This window comes from Arachis stenosperma, chromosome 5 (assembly GCF_014773155.1).
Source record: "Arachis stenosperma cultivar V10309 chromosome 5, arast.V10309.gnm1.PFL2, whole genome shotgun sequence".
Classification (NCBI taxonomy): domain Eukaryota; kingdom Viridiplantae; phylum Streptophyta; class Magnoliopsida; order Fabales; family Fabaceae; genus Arachis; species Arachis stenosperma.
Genome location: NC_080381.1, coordinates 101,613,772 through 101,621,271, shown reverse-complemented (window position 1 = coordinate 101,621,271; position 7,500 = coordinate 101,613,772).

The following is a 7,500-nucleotide window of genomic DNA, read 5'->3' as shown; positions in this document are numbered from 1 at the left end:
CTAACTCCAGGCCAAATGCACGTTGGCAACGTGCAAGACATTTTCCTGGAAGTGAAGTATGAGACTTGGGCGTTGCTAGCCCAAGTTGTTGCCAACAACTTGCTTTTCCTCTTCTTGGCTCTACTTTCATGCTAAATGTAGCCCAGAATTTGAGTGTCAACCTTCAGCCTCAATATGGACTATTATACATCATTGGAAAGCTCTTGATGTCTATTTTCTAATGCCACTGGAATCACCTCAATTGGACTTTCCTAGCTCAAGTTATGGTTCCTCAAAGAAGGTAAGGTCAAGCTGCCAAGTTGTTGCCAAAAACGCACCCACACTCCCAAGTTGGCAACGTGCCCGTGCCTAGAGCCTCCCAAAGCAGGGAAATGAGGCTGGCGTTGTTGCAAAACACGCACCCTTATATGCACGTTGGCAACGTGCTCGTGCCACACTCCAAGGCTAATCTCTAGCCTTCTTGGATTTCACTTCATGTTCTTGTTTTTAGGGCCTAAAGATGACTCTAGTTTGGCTTCAATTTTGTGCTCCACCATAGACTATCATATATGGTTGGAAAGCTCTGAATGTTAGCTTTCCAACGCAACTGAAAGCACTCAATTTGGATCTCTGTAGCTCAAGATATCTTCCATTGAAGAGGACATGTTCAGGCTGCCTTGTTGGAGTTGTTGTGGATAACGCCCATACATTCCAAGTTAGCAACGTGCATCACAATTTCCTCACCATCCTGGCGTTGTTGCCAAACACTCCTTCTCTTCAGCACGTTGGCAACGTGCTCGAGCCTTTCTCAAGGCTCCATGTTTGCTTCCTGGCGTTGGCAACGTGCATGGCAAGGCTTATGGGCGTTAGCAACGTGCATGGCATGGCTTATGGGCGTTGGCAACTTGATTGGTGCCCTTCCTGGCGTTGGCAACGTGCATGGCAAGGCTTGTGGGTGTTGGCAACTTGGTTGGTGCTCCTCTCTTCATTTTGGGCGTTGGCAACTTGGTTGGGCGTTGCCAACTTGGTAAGCAATCCAGAAACAATACTTTCCATGTTTGAGGCTCTAAATGAAGCCAACATTTGAACCTTCAAATGAACTCCAATTTCATATTGTGATATATGGTTGAAAAGCTCTTGATGTCTACTTTCCAATGCCACTGATTTCACCTCAATTGGAGTTTTCTAGCTCAAGATACACGTTCTTGAAGAGAGCATCCTCAAGCTGCCTGGGCGTTGTTGCCCAAGTTGTTGGCAAACACGCCAGCAACAACGCCAGGCTCTTCTTCAACTTGGCTTGGGCGTTGCCAACTTGGTGTTGGCGTTGGCAACGTGCTACTCTTCCCCTGGTGGCTTCCCCTGATGGCTCCTGGCGTTGCCAACTTGCTGCTCAAGTTGGCAACTTGCAATGCTTCATTTCCTTGCTCTTGGGGCTTGAGTTTCCCTCTGATTTGAACTTCCATTCCTCGCCACATTATGGACTATTATATATCGTTCGAAAGCTCTTGATGTCAGCTTCTCAACGCAATTGGAATCATGCCAATTGGATCCTTGTGGTTCAAGATATTCATCCTTGAAGAGGGGGAGGTCAAGCTGCCAACTCTGCTGGACACACACTAGCAAGTTGCCAACTTGATTTCCAAGTTGCCAACTTGCTTGTTCTTCCTTTCTCCAATATTTTCTTGCTCCATTGTCTTCTTGCTTCATCACCTAACATAAACCAAAGAACTTTCCTCAAAATTTTGCCATCTTATGCAATAATTTTCAAGGGAATCATTCACATCAACTTGTATATAAACTCCTTGATTTATTTGCATGAATTATGCCAAATTTCACTTAATTCTTGGTTCATGGATGAATGGAGGAAAACTCACAAAATTGCTCATTTATTTCAAAGAAAGTGAATGAACCTAAGCTAAAACTAACTAAACTAACTAGTTAAAATGGCAAATATGCGAATGCATCACAACACCAAACTTAAACCTTGCTTGTCCTCAAGCAAGAAAAGAATCATGCAATAGAGATTGACAATCCAAGGTTAGAAGAACAGCAAGTTAATGTTCATGGCAAGCTAGTTTTCTATGCATGCTACAATCACAAAAGAAATGTAAATGATTGATGTTTCTATCTAGCTCACTTTATGAAATCTTTTTCTTATAATTCTTCCTTGAAACAAGCTTTTGATTTTTCTTATTAGCTTCTCCTTTTGGGTGCTTTGCCCCATGAGTTAATAACAAAGCTACGATTCTAAATGCTTTGTTTTCAAGTATTACCACTTGATACATAAGCACCACAAGCATTTAATTAGAGGACTTCATTAGGCTCATTTTTTCTTTTCTTTTCTCGACTCTCTAATCATTGATGCTCAGAACCTTGAGCTTTGAGGGAGTGCTTTTGCACTTGAGCCTAGCCTTGACTTCTAAGTGTTTTGTTTTCAAGCATTTTACTTGATACATAAACACCACAAGTACATAACAATGAAATTGTCATTGGTACTCAGAGCCTTCAGCTTTCTCATTCTTTCCCTTTTTCTTTTCTTGCCTTAATTGCATTTGCTTCTTCAAGGTTTTCATGATTTTCAAAAGATTTCACAAAAAGTCCTAGATGAAAACTTCAATTAAATAAAGTCTAATGTACTTGAGCAACAATCAATCATACTAGCTTTCCAATATTTGTATGCACATGCTAAGTTCTTCTTTCATGCCTTGTTTGTTTATGATCATGATGCTTTATTGCTTTTGAATTCACAAAACTCAAGTTGGTGGTCATAATGCCACAGCAGCATATTGCAATTTAGAAATCAAACTATGCCCATTCATATCTCACATGTATACAGAGAAGGTAATAAGACAATCATGCAATTTAAAGTGCTGGAAACAAATGAGAGAAAAAAAAGAACTTTACAACCTTGTAATTTATCTTCTCTATTGTTGTCCTTTTCCTCCTTTTCTTTCCCTTCCCACACCAAACTTAGAATGATTGCTTGTCCTCAAGCAACAATTAGAACCGTGGCTATGGGGCTAAGATAGATCATGAATGTCTTACACAATGAAACATTAGTAGCACATGTGTTTCAAGCAAGCAAAATTAAGGATAACAATTAAGGCACAGGAGACATAGACATTTTGATTGCAAACTTAAGAAGGTGAGCCTAATACATTGCATAAAAGATAAGTGGCACACCAAACTTAGTGTGACACTTTCACTTGGAATTAATGCAAGTATCCAGTAAAGATTGGAAACAAATTTTGTTGCATAGCAACACCAAACTTAGAATGCAATCATATGTCAATTTATTTGAATTAAAACTAAGCAAATGAAACTGTTGTATGTTAAATACAATCACCAAGCTAAGAATCTGTCATGAATAAGGATCTCTTGGTAATGTATTAACAAAAACAGTTAATAAGCAAACTAAATGAAAGCATTTAAAGATAGAAAAATAACTAAAGCAAGTAGAATGCAAAAGTGTCAAATCAAAAGAGAAAACTAAAACTGCAGAGGCATTATGATTATGCAGACAAGTAGTGTTGCTTGAATAAATTGCATAGAAAATAAATGGCACACCAAACTTAGAATCTTGGTATGTCACTTTCATTTTTGATTTGATGCAATCATCCAAGAAGATTGAAACAATTTGTTGCAAGGCAACACCAAACTTAAAATGTAACCATATGCCAATTTATTGAATTTAAATAAAACAAAGAACAAAACAAAGCAGAGAAGAGAAATTATACCTATGGTTGACATGTTGTTCACTTTCTTCCTCTTCTTCCAGTTTGTTAATAGGAATGACCTTAAGGGGGAAGAAGATTCAGCTAGTGTCCCCTGTCTTGGCCTCTCCTCAACAAGCTTTCTTTTGTTAATGGCTTGATTGAGCTTGCTTACTGGATCAGGGGGAGGATTGCTTGTGGTTGACCTTTTTTTCTTCATGAATGTTGTCCTTGGTAGCTTGGTCACAATCCTCTTCTTGGTGCTTTTGTTAATTGCCTTCACTTCCTTGAATCTAAGTCTTGGTGGTTGTGTGATTGTTGGAGTCTTCTTTTCATCAAAAGCCTTTTGTATTGGTGGTTCCATGAGCCCTTCCTTCATGTGATTTTCTGCTTCACTTGAGTGTGAATTCTCTGGAATGACTTCCTCACGTTCATGCTCCTCCACTCCTTTCTTTGCACCCAACATTTGCTTTAAGAGCTCTATCATGGAGGAGGTTTGTTGATCTTCCCAACATTTCTTCATCTCCTCTTCATACCTTTCAATCATGGTTTCAAGTGTTGAGGCGTTTTGGTCCAGGGAAGTTTGTGAGAGTTGTGAGTCTTCATGTTCTCTTGTCATCTCAAGTGCAATTTCAGGTTCAACCACCTCTACCTCATTTTTCATTGAAATTTCTCTTGACACAGAGGCTTCCTCATCTTGCTTTTCCACTTCCTCACCCACAAATTTGTCTTCATCCGTACTGTTTGATGGTTCTAAGTTCCTCTTGTTTGCTCTAAGGACCCATTTATCTGCTCGAGGATGGTTTCTTCCCAAGATGGGGATTTTGTGTAAAATTCCACTAGTTTTCTCTGTATTTCAATGCCTTCAAGGTATTCCTCATCTGTTAATTCAAGAGATGAAGGTTGAGAGTAATTTTGGTGACGTGAATGTATTGTGGTGAAGTTGTGTTGAGGGGTGTGGAATAAGTTGTGTGATTGATGGGATGACTGGTATGGATTTTGGAGGAAACTTTGTGTTGAGGCATAATCAAGTGGTGAAGAATTTTGATATGAAAAATTTGGAGGTGAGGTTGGATAATTAAGAGGTGCTGGCTCATGATGGATGGGATAAGAAACATTGAATTCTCCTTGGTTTTGTCCTTCCCAATCACAATTTGGATAGTTGTCCCATTCATAGGAGTATGAATCATTTGTGTTCTTGTGAAGCATCCCATTTGGTTTGATTGCTCAAACCCCATCATTCCTTGGTCTTGATTTTCCCAACCACAATTAGTATGGTAACTTGAATCATTTTGTGGTGGTGGAAAATACCCCATGTAACTTTCTTGATCATTATGTGACCTTGGGGCATATCCCATTTGGGTTGATTGCTCATGATCCATCATTTCTTGTTGATATTCCCATCCACCATAAGGATAATGATATGAATCATTTGTGGTGGTGGTTGGTATCCCATATGATTCTCTTGCTCATCTTGTGTCTCTGAAGCAAATCTCCATGGATTGGAGTGCTCAGAATTTGTATTTTCTTGGTGATATTCCCAGCCACCATTAGAGATTGGTGGTGGTGGGTGATATCCCAGAAAGTTTGTTTGATCAAAAGATGAGGTAAACTCCATTTAAGTTTTGTAAAACACAATCACCAAAGCAATTGAAATTCATATCTCAGATGAGAATCTCTTAGTGAGGCAATAACACAAACACTTAGTGTCAAAAAGAAAACAAAAAGATTAAAAGAACTGTACAAAGCAAAACACAGAAAATGCTTAATCTAAACTACCATTCACTTAATCATTGTCAATCTTTTCCAATCCCCGGCAACGGCGCCAAAAACTTGATACGTAAAAATTAGAATTTCACGTATAACCGGCAAGTATACCGGGTTGTATCAAGTAATAAAACTCACAAAGAGTGAGGTCGATCCCACGGAGATTGGTAGATTAAGCAACTTTAGTTAATGGTAAATTTAGTCAAGCAAACATAGTTTTGATTTCATGAGCATTTTGATTTTTGAACATAATTGCAAGAATGTAAATGACACAAAATGTAAAGAACTAGAATAGAGAAATAAAATGAAAGTAATTGACGGAAACTTAAAGTGCAAGAAACTTAAATGACATCAAAGATAAATTGCAAGGAATTAAAGGTTGCAGAAATTTAAAGAACATAAGAGTAAATGACAAGAAATAAAGGAACAGAATGTAATAACAAGAATAGTAAATTGACAGAATGTAGAAGGGAGTTGGGCAATGGGTTTTCAAACACTAAGAACAAGAGAGATGAGAATTAATGATAGAGAGGATCATTAGGGATCAGAGATGCTAGTTTTCATAAATTGATGTTAGTCAAATCTTCCTCAATCATGGGTATAGATCCATTGCAAGTGGGTGATTGAATCCCAATCTCTTGGTGATTCAATCTCTCTCAACATAACCAATTGCCACTCTCGTGATCTAATTGTTCATGAGAAGAGATGAAGCTCAAATCTAATCCAGCCACACAATTCCTATAATCTCAACCAAGGAGAGTTACATCTCACATACTAACCAAGGTATATTGATTAAAGAAATCATGAAAGGATGAACTCTAAACTGAATTATGTGGCTCATTTCTCAAATTCACCACATAATTCATGTAGATTAACCCCTCTCTCGATGGTGGTTGAATCTATGAAGAGCAAGAGTTCCCTCTTTAGATCAACCACTAGAATTGAGGAGGAGAAGATGGGTTCACCAATTCATTCCAACAAACAGAGCTCCTCCCCCTAATGAAAGTGGGGTTTAGTGAGTCATTGCTCCAATTTCAACAACAATTGCCATAAATCAAAATTAAACTAAATGTAAAGGAAGAAGAAGAAGAAGAAGAATGAAGTTTTTTAAAACTTGAAAATGAAGAAGAAGAATTCCAATAGAAAACCAAAGATGAGCTTTCTGGGAGAGTACCCGGAAGTTCTAACAATAGCCAAGTTAAAGTGCTCAAAGTATATAAAAATTCTAAGTGTTAAAAAGTATTCAAAAGTAAAAGTCCTTCAAAGTACAAACTAAATCTCTATTTATACTAGTCCTAAAGCTCTTTCAAAGATCTTCAAGTGGGTTAGCAATATGGGCTTTCTCTTTGTTGAATTTCTGGTTCAATTGATGAAGTTTCTGGCCTTTGTGAGGAATAGAGGAGGCAGAGTAAGTTGGCACCAATTCTGGCCCATTGGCTTGGCGTTATTGGCACTAACTCCAGGCCAAATGCACGTTGGCAACGTGCAAGACATTTTCCTGGAAGTGAAGTATGAGACTTGGGCGTTGCTAGCCCAAGTTGTTGCCAACAACTTGCTTTTCCTCTTCTTGGCTCTACTTTCATGCTAAATGTAGCCCAGAATTTGAGTGTCAACCTTCAGCCTCAATATGGACTATTATACATCATTGGAAAGCTCTTGATGTCTATTTTCTAATGCCACTGGAATCACCTCAATTGGACTTTCCTAGCTCAAGTTATGGTTCCTCAAAGAAGGTAAGGTCAAGCTGCCAAGTTGTTGCCAAAAACGCACCCACACTCCCAAGTTGGCAACGTGCCCGTGCCTAGAGCCTCCCAAAGCAGGGAAATGAGGCTGGCGTTGTTGCAAAACACGCACCCTTATATGCACGTTGGCAACGTGCTCGTGCCACACTCCAAGGCTAATCTCTAGCCTTCTTGGATTTCACTTCATGTTCTTGTTTTTAGGGCCTAAAGATGACTCTAGTTTGGCTTCAATTTTGTGCTCCACCATAGACTATCATATATGGTTGGAAAGCTCTGAATGTTAGCTTTCCAACGCAACT